Source organism: Erpetoichthys calabaricus, chromosome 17 (assembly GCF_900747795.2).
Source record: "Erpetoichthys calabaricus chromosome 17, fErpCal1.3, whole genome shotgun sequence".
NCBI lineage: Eukaryota > Metazoa > Chordata > Cladistia > Polypteriformes > Polypteridae > Erpetoichthys > Erpetoichthys calabaricus.
In genome coordinates, this window is record NC_041410.2 from 98167735 (window position 1) to 98175775 (window position 8041).

Below are 8041 nucleotides of genomic sequence, written 5' to 3' on the forward strand. Positions count from 1 at the left end.
AAGACCTATCAAGGCAATCAAACGTTGTTGTGCCACACACTCACAAAATCAGGCCCTGTAAAGTTTTATGCCAGACGCAGGGCTTTAGATTAAACTGGTCGAGGATTTCGTCACAATTTAGATTTTCAGCAAGATCAAACGAGAAGAGAGTCAAGTTGCTGAGATGAACTGGTGACGTGGATGATCTCATACGCATCTTGATCCAATTGACGGAGTTAAAAAGTCTCAACATAGCAAGTTGTATTTGGAAGTGTGACCATTACTGCCAACAAAGCTTTGACATTTGGGAAAATGTCCTCAGGGCAGTTGCCAAGCACTTCCGTAAGAGTTTTTGCTGTCTTGTTTCCACTTTTCTGTTAATTTGTTGGACAGACTCTGTGTGTTCTGCATCCTGGATATTTATTTCATATACCTAAATGAGGCTTTTTGAAAAATCTTGATATTTCAGTTTGTTTTGCCATGTCAGAAATAATTCCTCAAAATAAGAAGCTATCTGTTGGTGTTCATCAAAAATAGTCAATTAAGCAACTTAAGCTTTTCTTAACTGTCTAATGACTACTACCAATCAGATTACACACACACCGTGACACTGTGCCATTTATTTATACAGTATATTTATTTCTTGAAGATTCAGTATACCACTTTGAAAACCGAAGGAAAGATAAAATAACAAATACCCAATCAATTACAAAATTTAGTGGAAATTTCATGAACAATGAACTGATTGGCTGGGCTTGGCCCACCCTTCCCTACGCCACTGCTCTGGATCCATTAATCAAAGTTCTTACCCTTCTAAAAGATAATAGTACATCTCTATCTATATACTGTATATAAAATCCCTATGTGCGTCCAGGTGTCCGTGTGTGGGTGTCTTCTGGTGAAGTGCGCATGCGTGGGGCACGGTGCTATGCGTGATATTATTGTCAGAGAAAGTTAGAGGAAATACAAACCAGTATTACTGCGAGAGGAAATTAAAGGTACACAATACAGTGACGCATATTACAGCCACATACAAGCCAGTATTACTGTCAGAGGAGATTAAAGGCATATTACCGACGCGCACGCCTGTATTACCGCCAGAGAAAATTAAAGGTATATTACGGATGTACGGACGTATATTACGGACGTACAAGCCAGTGGACGTACAAGACGGTATCCTTCAATAAGGGCGCGCACAAAAAGGCGAGCCTCAAAAGGACAACCTCAATTGGGCGCAGCGAATAAAGGCGCGCGTAAATAAAGATCTGCACCTGTTGCTCTTCACATATTCCAGAGCCATCTGAACTAAATTATCTATGTGCCCTTATTGAATAGAGCCGTACAAGACAGTATTACTGTCACAGAAAATTAAAGACACACAATACACGGCGGCAGCCCACGAAGAACGGTCAGCTCAGCAAGTAAACATCAACAAAAGAAAGGCTGAAAGAAAGAAAAATACGACCAACAAAAAGAATGAGGTCAAAGTCCCTTGCCATTTAATATAGACTGTTCCTACTAATGTTTATGCACTACTGTTCTAGCGCCCGTTATTGTAACGGGCTAAATGACTAGTATATATATAAAATCCAACATCTGTCTGTCTTGTCTGTATGTCTGCCGGCTTTTCACAAGAGAACTACTTTTTTCTAGAATTTGCTTGAACATTCCGTTGATTTTGCGATTTCTCTCATCACGCTAAGTATCATAGTTCTGTTGCGTCACTGATTATTCATGCAAGTCCGAGAGACAGGCTGCGGACCAAGGGGAGTGGGAGGTAGGTCCATCCTCACTCACGCGCCAGCCTCCGTTCGAGTCGCTGTACCTCTCGCCCATGTGTTGGAGCACACCTTGCCTCTGGCAAAGCTAGCAATACCTGTTTGTTCAGCTGACATTATGTTCTAGAGATTGTTAAGGAGTAACGTTTGATGTTTTTGAAAGAGAGACCACAGCTACGTGGGTTTTAGACGGTACCTGCTCATTGGCAGAGATATCATGGCCAGTGGTTTTCTCCTCATGCTTGGGACGCTCTCCCATCAGAGCTGAACACAATCGGATACAGTGGCAATGTTTGACGTTCGAGCGTACCTACCTTTCACTTGGCCAAAGATACCTTGCCAACTTTTTATACTTTTGCCATAGAGATCACAGGTACATTCTTGCCCCTGATAGCAAAACCAAAAATATTGTATATCAAGAGGCCCTCAGATACAAAAGGTATCAATATAACTTCTTCTCAATACAAATGATTACATTTTTTAAAATTTTTGACTTTTTAAAGTTTGTCCTATTTCACTAGTACACGGGCGCTGCCGCGGGGGACAGCTTGTAAGAACGTAAAGAATTGGCAAATGAGAAGAGACCATTCAGTCCACCAGACTTGTTTATTTAGCTAATAGCTAAGCTGTCCCAATATCTCATCCAGATAGGTTTCTTCTTCGACTCCATGTCTTGGTAATTTGTTCCATATTTCCACAACTCTTTGAATAAAGAAGTGCTTTCTGGCTTCAGTCCTAAATGACCTTCCTCTTAATTTCCACAAGTGTCCTTGAGTGCATGATTCACCATTAAGTTGGAAGAATTCTGCTGGGTCTTCTTTCTCAATGCCTTTGAGTTTGAAGACCTAGACGAGGTCCCTGGCAGCCTCCAGGCTAAACACATTTAATTTTCTGAGTCTGTCACAGTACGGCATGTCCTTAAGTCCTGGGATGCTCTTTTTTGTAGAAAGATGATCAGAACTGCACAAAATACTCCAAATGTGAATTATATAGTCTGAGCATAGCATCCCTTGATTCATATTGAACAGTTTTTATAGTATAACTTAATGGTAAAAATAACATTGTGTAACAAAAAATAACTTTTTTTTGTCACATGAATCAATATAGGTAAATTTTACAGTATTTTTTCTGCTGAATTCAAATATCTAATCAGTCTTTTTCTATCACACAAAGACTTTAAATGACACATATATTTACAGTACATACTGTACACAGGCTATGAGCATCTCACCTAACAGGTAGAGGTGCAGAATTTTGTGCTGTACTTGGCCTCAGGGATATCTACTTCTTAAGGATCCAGCAATAATTAGAATGCATACCGGGACAACACTTTACTTGGTACTGCTTTTCCATTTAAGAAATGTCATAATAAAACTTTTCTCCATACCTGTTGCTGACCAGTGTAAGAATTCCAGGGAAAAACTCCAGATGAGAATTCAAGAAATTAATTTTTAAAGATGTAAACACAAAGATGTTTACATTTTGACATCTGATCGCCAACTGGCTGGGCCTCAAACAGGCAGAAGGCTCCTGTCTTAATATTACCACACGTGTTACAGCCTTGGGACAGCAGTCGTATTTTATGCCCTTTTGGAAAGTAATAAAATGTTCAAAATTAGAAATAAAAAAATTAATCTGGATTTTAACTTTTAAAAGTCTGTACACCTTAAGGGTTTAAATACTAAATATACAGTCTAAAAAACGTATAACTCAAAAACTATTAGTTGTAGAGAAGTTCGGAGTATGTTTCTGAAATTAGCATGGACTTTGAAAACACTCCAAAGTGGTTCTGTGACAAAATCTTCGTCGACCAGTGTAACTAAAGGACATCCGCTTGTATCTGAGGTCCCTGAATTGACTACTGGAACCAATTATAATAAAACTTGTCTCTGTTGCCCATTACTTAGTATTTGTTTTTAATTGCAGTGCTCTACACCTCTGACCCGATATTTCATTAAATAAACTTGCTACTTAGTTATAGTACCAGACCTCCAATAGTTTTTGTTTCATGTATTTTTTATTCTAGCTTGGTTTTTCCTTTCCTTGGATGGCACCAATCCTTAGCCTGTGGCATTTTGTTATTTCTTAAATACTTTTCAGTGTCTTGCCATCATTAGGTCTCTGGAATCGGCTTTGTTTAGTGTAAACCACAGAGATTAAAAGGCTTTGCCAGCAGGGACGCTTACATATCCATAACTAAGCTAATATATCAGAGGGCACCCTCACGTAACCCTCCCCATATTTACTGTGTCAATTTAGAGCTGGCATTCAGTAGAGCGCCGTTTTTGGATGGTGTGGATGAAACCATAAAACTCACAAATAGGTCTGATGGTGCTTCAGCTGTTTAAAACTAATTCAAAAAGTAACACGCTCTCTTTGCTTCTGTGTTAAAACAAATGAAGGTATTGCTTTATGTCACGCATGCATGTCGGAGGATCTCCTTATAGGCTCCATCGAGGTTTGTAATAACCTGCCAGGCCAAGAAGGAGTGCTGTAGCTAACATTGACATCTCCTTCTTTCTCCATAATTCCGAGAAACTGCCCAGTGGAGGCAACTTACACCACCCCTTCTGCTTCATCCTCCATAAAAGCCTCAGGTTTCCAGAAGAGCAAAAGCAACCTGCAGGATGGGGCTTCCAAGCAGGCTGACCTTAATTTGTGGTTATAAGCCAAATACCTTTTTGTGTCATTTGCAGCTTGAAACCACTGAATACACCGAAGAGCGTCTCTCTTTTGTTATATTGTTAGACATTTAACGTGATGACCCGGTTGGTACCCCAAATTTTTCCCTTTTGCAAATTGTCATGCCTGCACCTAGTCACACCTGTTACTTAAAGCTAATACAACTGTACATTTAAACTAAGCATTGCTATAAAAGAAGTAATCTCGGAACAAGATATGTAGCTACTATTTATATGAATAGTCTGTAACAGAGTTTCACAAGACTAATGACTGCTCTGGAGGAAACTCGTTACCAGTGTGCTACCCCTATTGGGAAAAAATACAACATTTTAAAACTTTTCAAAGGTCAATAGACAGTGCTGTCTTATATCTTTTTTTAAGTAAATGGGACATTTTTTGAGAGGTATAAATGCAAAATTGCTCCTGACAAATGATGTCCATTAATTTTCTTATCCTGCTTAATCAGGGTAGGGGGAAGCTGGATCCTATTCCAACAAGCATAGAGTGCAAGGCAGGAACAATCCCAGTACATGGCGCTAGTCCATTGCAGGGTGAGCACACACAAACACACGCTAGGGCCAATACTGTTTCACCTAACCTGCACGCCTTTGGACTGTGGGAGGAAAGCGGAGCACGTGGAATAAACGCATGCAGACGCAGGGACCACATGCAAACTCCATGCAGGTAGCTTCCAGGACATGAATGTTGCTCTCCTTGTTGCGAGGCAGCAGCGCTACCACAAATCATTCATCTTTATTTTATATTGTAGACCTCAAAAGAGTACACTTTTGCAAACTGCTTTGTAACATAAGCAAGTGTAAAATTCACACTAGCAAAGTAAGAAACATTTAAAGGTATTCAATAGATGATAGATTACCAGGAAACGGAATTTAAGGAGTCTCCAAAAATAAACCCGAACTGATAGGATCAGGGAGTCATTTGGACCATATGAGGTGAACATATAATGGAATCTGGATCAGCTCTACTAGTACAGAAGAGTGAAGTGGAGAATAAAGTATGGCCAACATACAGTATTTAAAATACCGGAGAGAAAAGCACAATTTTGAATATGAAGACGCATGAAGCTTCACAGACAGATCTACACTGACAGCTTTTAATAAACGGAGCCACAAGTTTACAAAAATACATTTTGAATGAGGAAGGCTGGTATCGAGAATATTGGACTTTTGACAGGTAAGGAACAGTCATGGATGATTTGTGGTGTTGGAGTTAATAGCATTTTAAGTTAGTAAGATATTTGTTATATATAATATCATATATTAAGGATGATATGATATTGTAGAGAAGGCCATTTTAGTCAATCCAGACAAGTGTGCATGTGGTTAATATGTTTGATAAATGTAGCATTTTAAACTTGTAATCTAGTGAAGACTTTTGTAAGATGAATATCGAAAAGGTAATTGCAGTAACCTGCTTCCTGTTCATACATTATATTTGTTACTAACATTTACAAAAGGTACTCATAACTTGAGGCTCAGATGCAGAGGTGCTTTGTATACCAATTGATTATATTGGAAAGCCATCAAAAAACAATCAGAGTCAAAATATGAAATGAATATTGGAAACATTAATAAGGTTAAAGATCTTCCTGGCTCGCTTGTGGAATTGTTGAATTCATGCCTTGCTACACTGCACAATGAGATACTGTAGGTGTATCATGGAGTGAGTATGTGCGGGTGTGTGAAAGTACTAGGTGGAGAAAGACAGACCAAGTACGTAAAAGAAACGAATACAAAGCAGAGAAAGACCAGAGCAGGAAAATCTGAATGATTGAACTTTCCCACACGTTTTCACTCTAACTAAGAGTTTTACACATTGCACTTCCAAATGAGCAACATGGATTCTCGATTTTAGATCAGACCTGCAACTTCAGAGTACTGAAACAGTGACTGTTAGCAGCACAATACCACAGAGCCTGCATGTTAGCCATGTGAGGACAAGGAGCTGACCTCCATCTCTCATCTCCATGAGGACTTCAAAGCAAAGAAATGATGTCAATGGCTGGGAGGGAAGAGAGTTTTAGGCTTATGACTCTGGTGTTAACTCTGTGGACAGGAACACAAAAATGAGGTAAAAGCTAAAAGATACAGAGGATATTAAACTAGACACAGTGTAAAGCCAGTAGTCTGAATAAATGCTGTGTCACGAGGACGGAAGAAATGAAGTACTTCCGGGCTGAAGAAAAAGAAGAGTTTTTGATCTGACCTGGAAGTGCTAGGAAGTCACGTGGACTGAGGGACAGAGGCATTTCTGGGTCAGGGACTATAAAAGGACTCTGGGAGATCCCAGCAGTGAGCCGAGTTGGGAGGAAGAGTGACTGAGCTGTTGGGAATGGAGGATTGATTAGAGTGTTGAGTATTATATTGATTTATTTGAGTATTGTGGAGTGGTGGTGCTTTGTGCACAATGATATTATAATAAATTTAATAACTGGAGTTTTACCTGGTGTCTGATGTGTGGTCTGAGGGTTCAAGGGGACGACAGCACCCCCTATCTGTCACAATATACACATACACACACACATATATATATATATATACATATACACATACACACATACATATACACATTATTTTATATATATATATATATATATATATATATATATATATATATATATATACACACACACATATCTATATATATATATCTATACTAATAAAAGGCAAAGCCCTCACTGACTGACTGACTGACTGACTGACTGACTGACTCATCACTAATTCTCCAACTTCCCGTGTAGGTAGAAGGCTGAAATTGGGCAGGCTCATTCCTTACAGCTTACTTACAAAAGTTAGGCAGGTTTCATTTCGAAATTCTACGCGTAATGGTCATAACTGGAACCTGTTTTTTGTCCATATACTCTAATGGAGGTAAATGACGTTAATTTTTGAGTGTCTTTTAATACTGTGTAAGCATACATATTAACACATGTGCAATTAAACGTGTGCATTTACGGGGTGATTTCTCAGGCTTAAAAGCTCGCCTTTTATCAAACGCGGGAACAAAGGTAAATAACGTTAATTGTTGAGTGTCTTTAATACTGTGTAAGCATACATATTAACACATGTGCAATTAAACGTGTGCATTTATGGGGTGATTTCTCAGGCTTAAAAGCTCGCCTTTTATTAAAGAGGTAAATACAAACTGTTTTCATTCTGAAGGGCACAAACCACATTAGATTTCATGCTCAAGAGTAAACTCAGCACACAGCTTGGTCATATTACAACCGGTTCATTTTCCTCAGTTTAAAAAGGTTTACTTTTCTTCTTAATAAAATTTTTAAAGCAGTACTTCGCCGCTGCGAAGCGCGGGTATTTTGATATATATCAAAATATATCGCGTCATCACGCCTCCCACGTCAGCACGGGAACTGACCCGCTGCCGTTTGCAATGCCATATTCGCGAGATACAAGTTTAATGAGAAGACACGAGGTATAAACGACAGTTTGGATCACTTTGTAATAGAGTTAAAATTGCTGTAGTGAGAAACTTTTAACTGCCGGGTCATTAAATAAACCCGTGGACATCGCAACATCACACAAGACAGCGGCTCACGTGAAGTGACTGAATGCAGCAGGAGT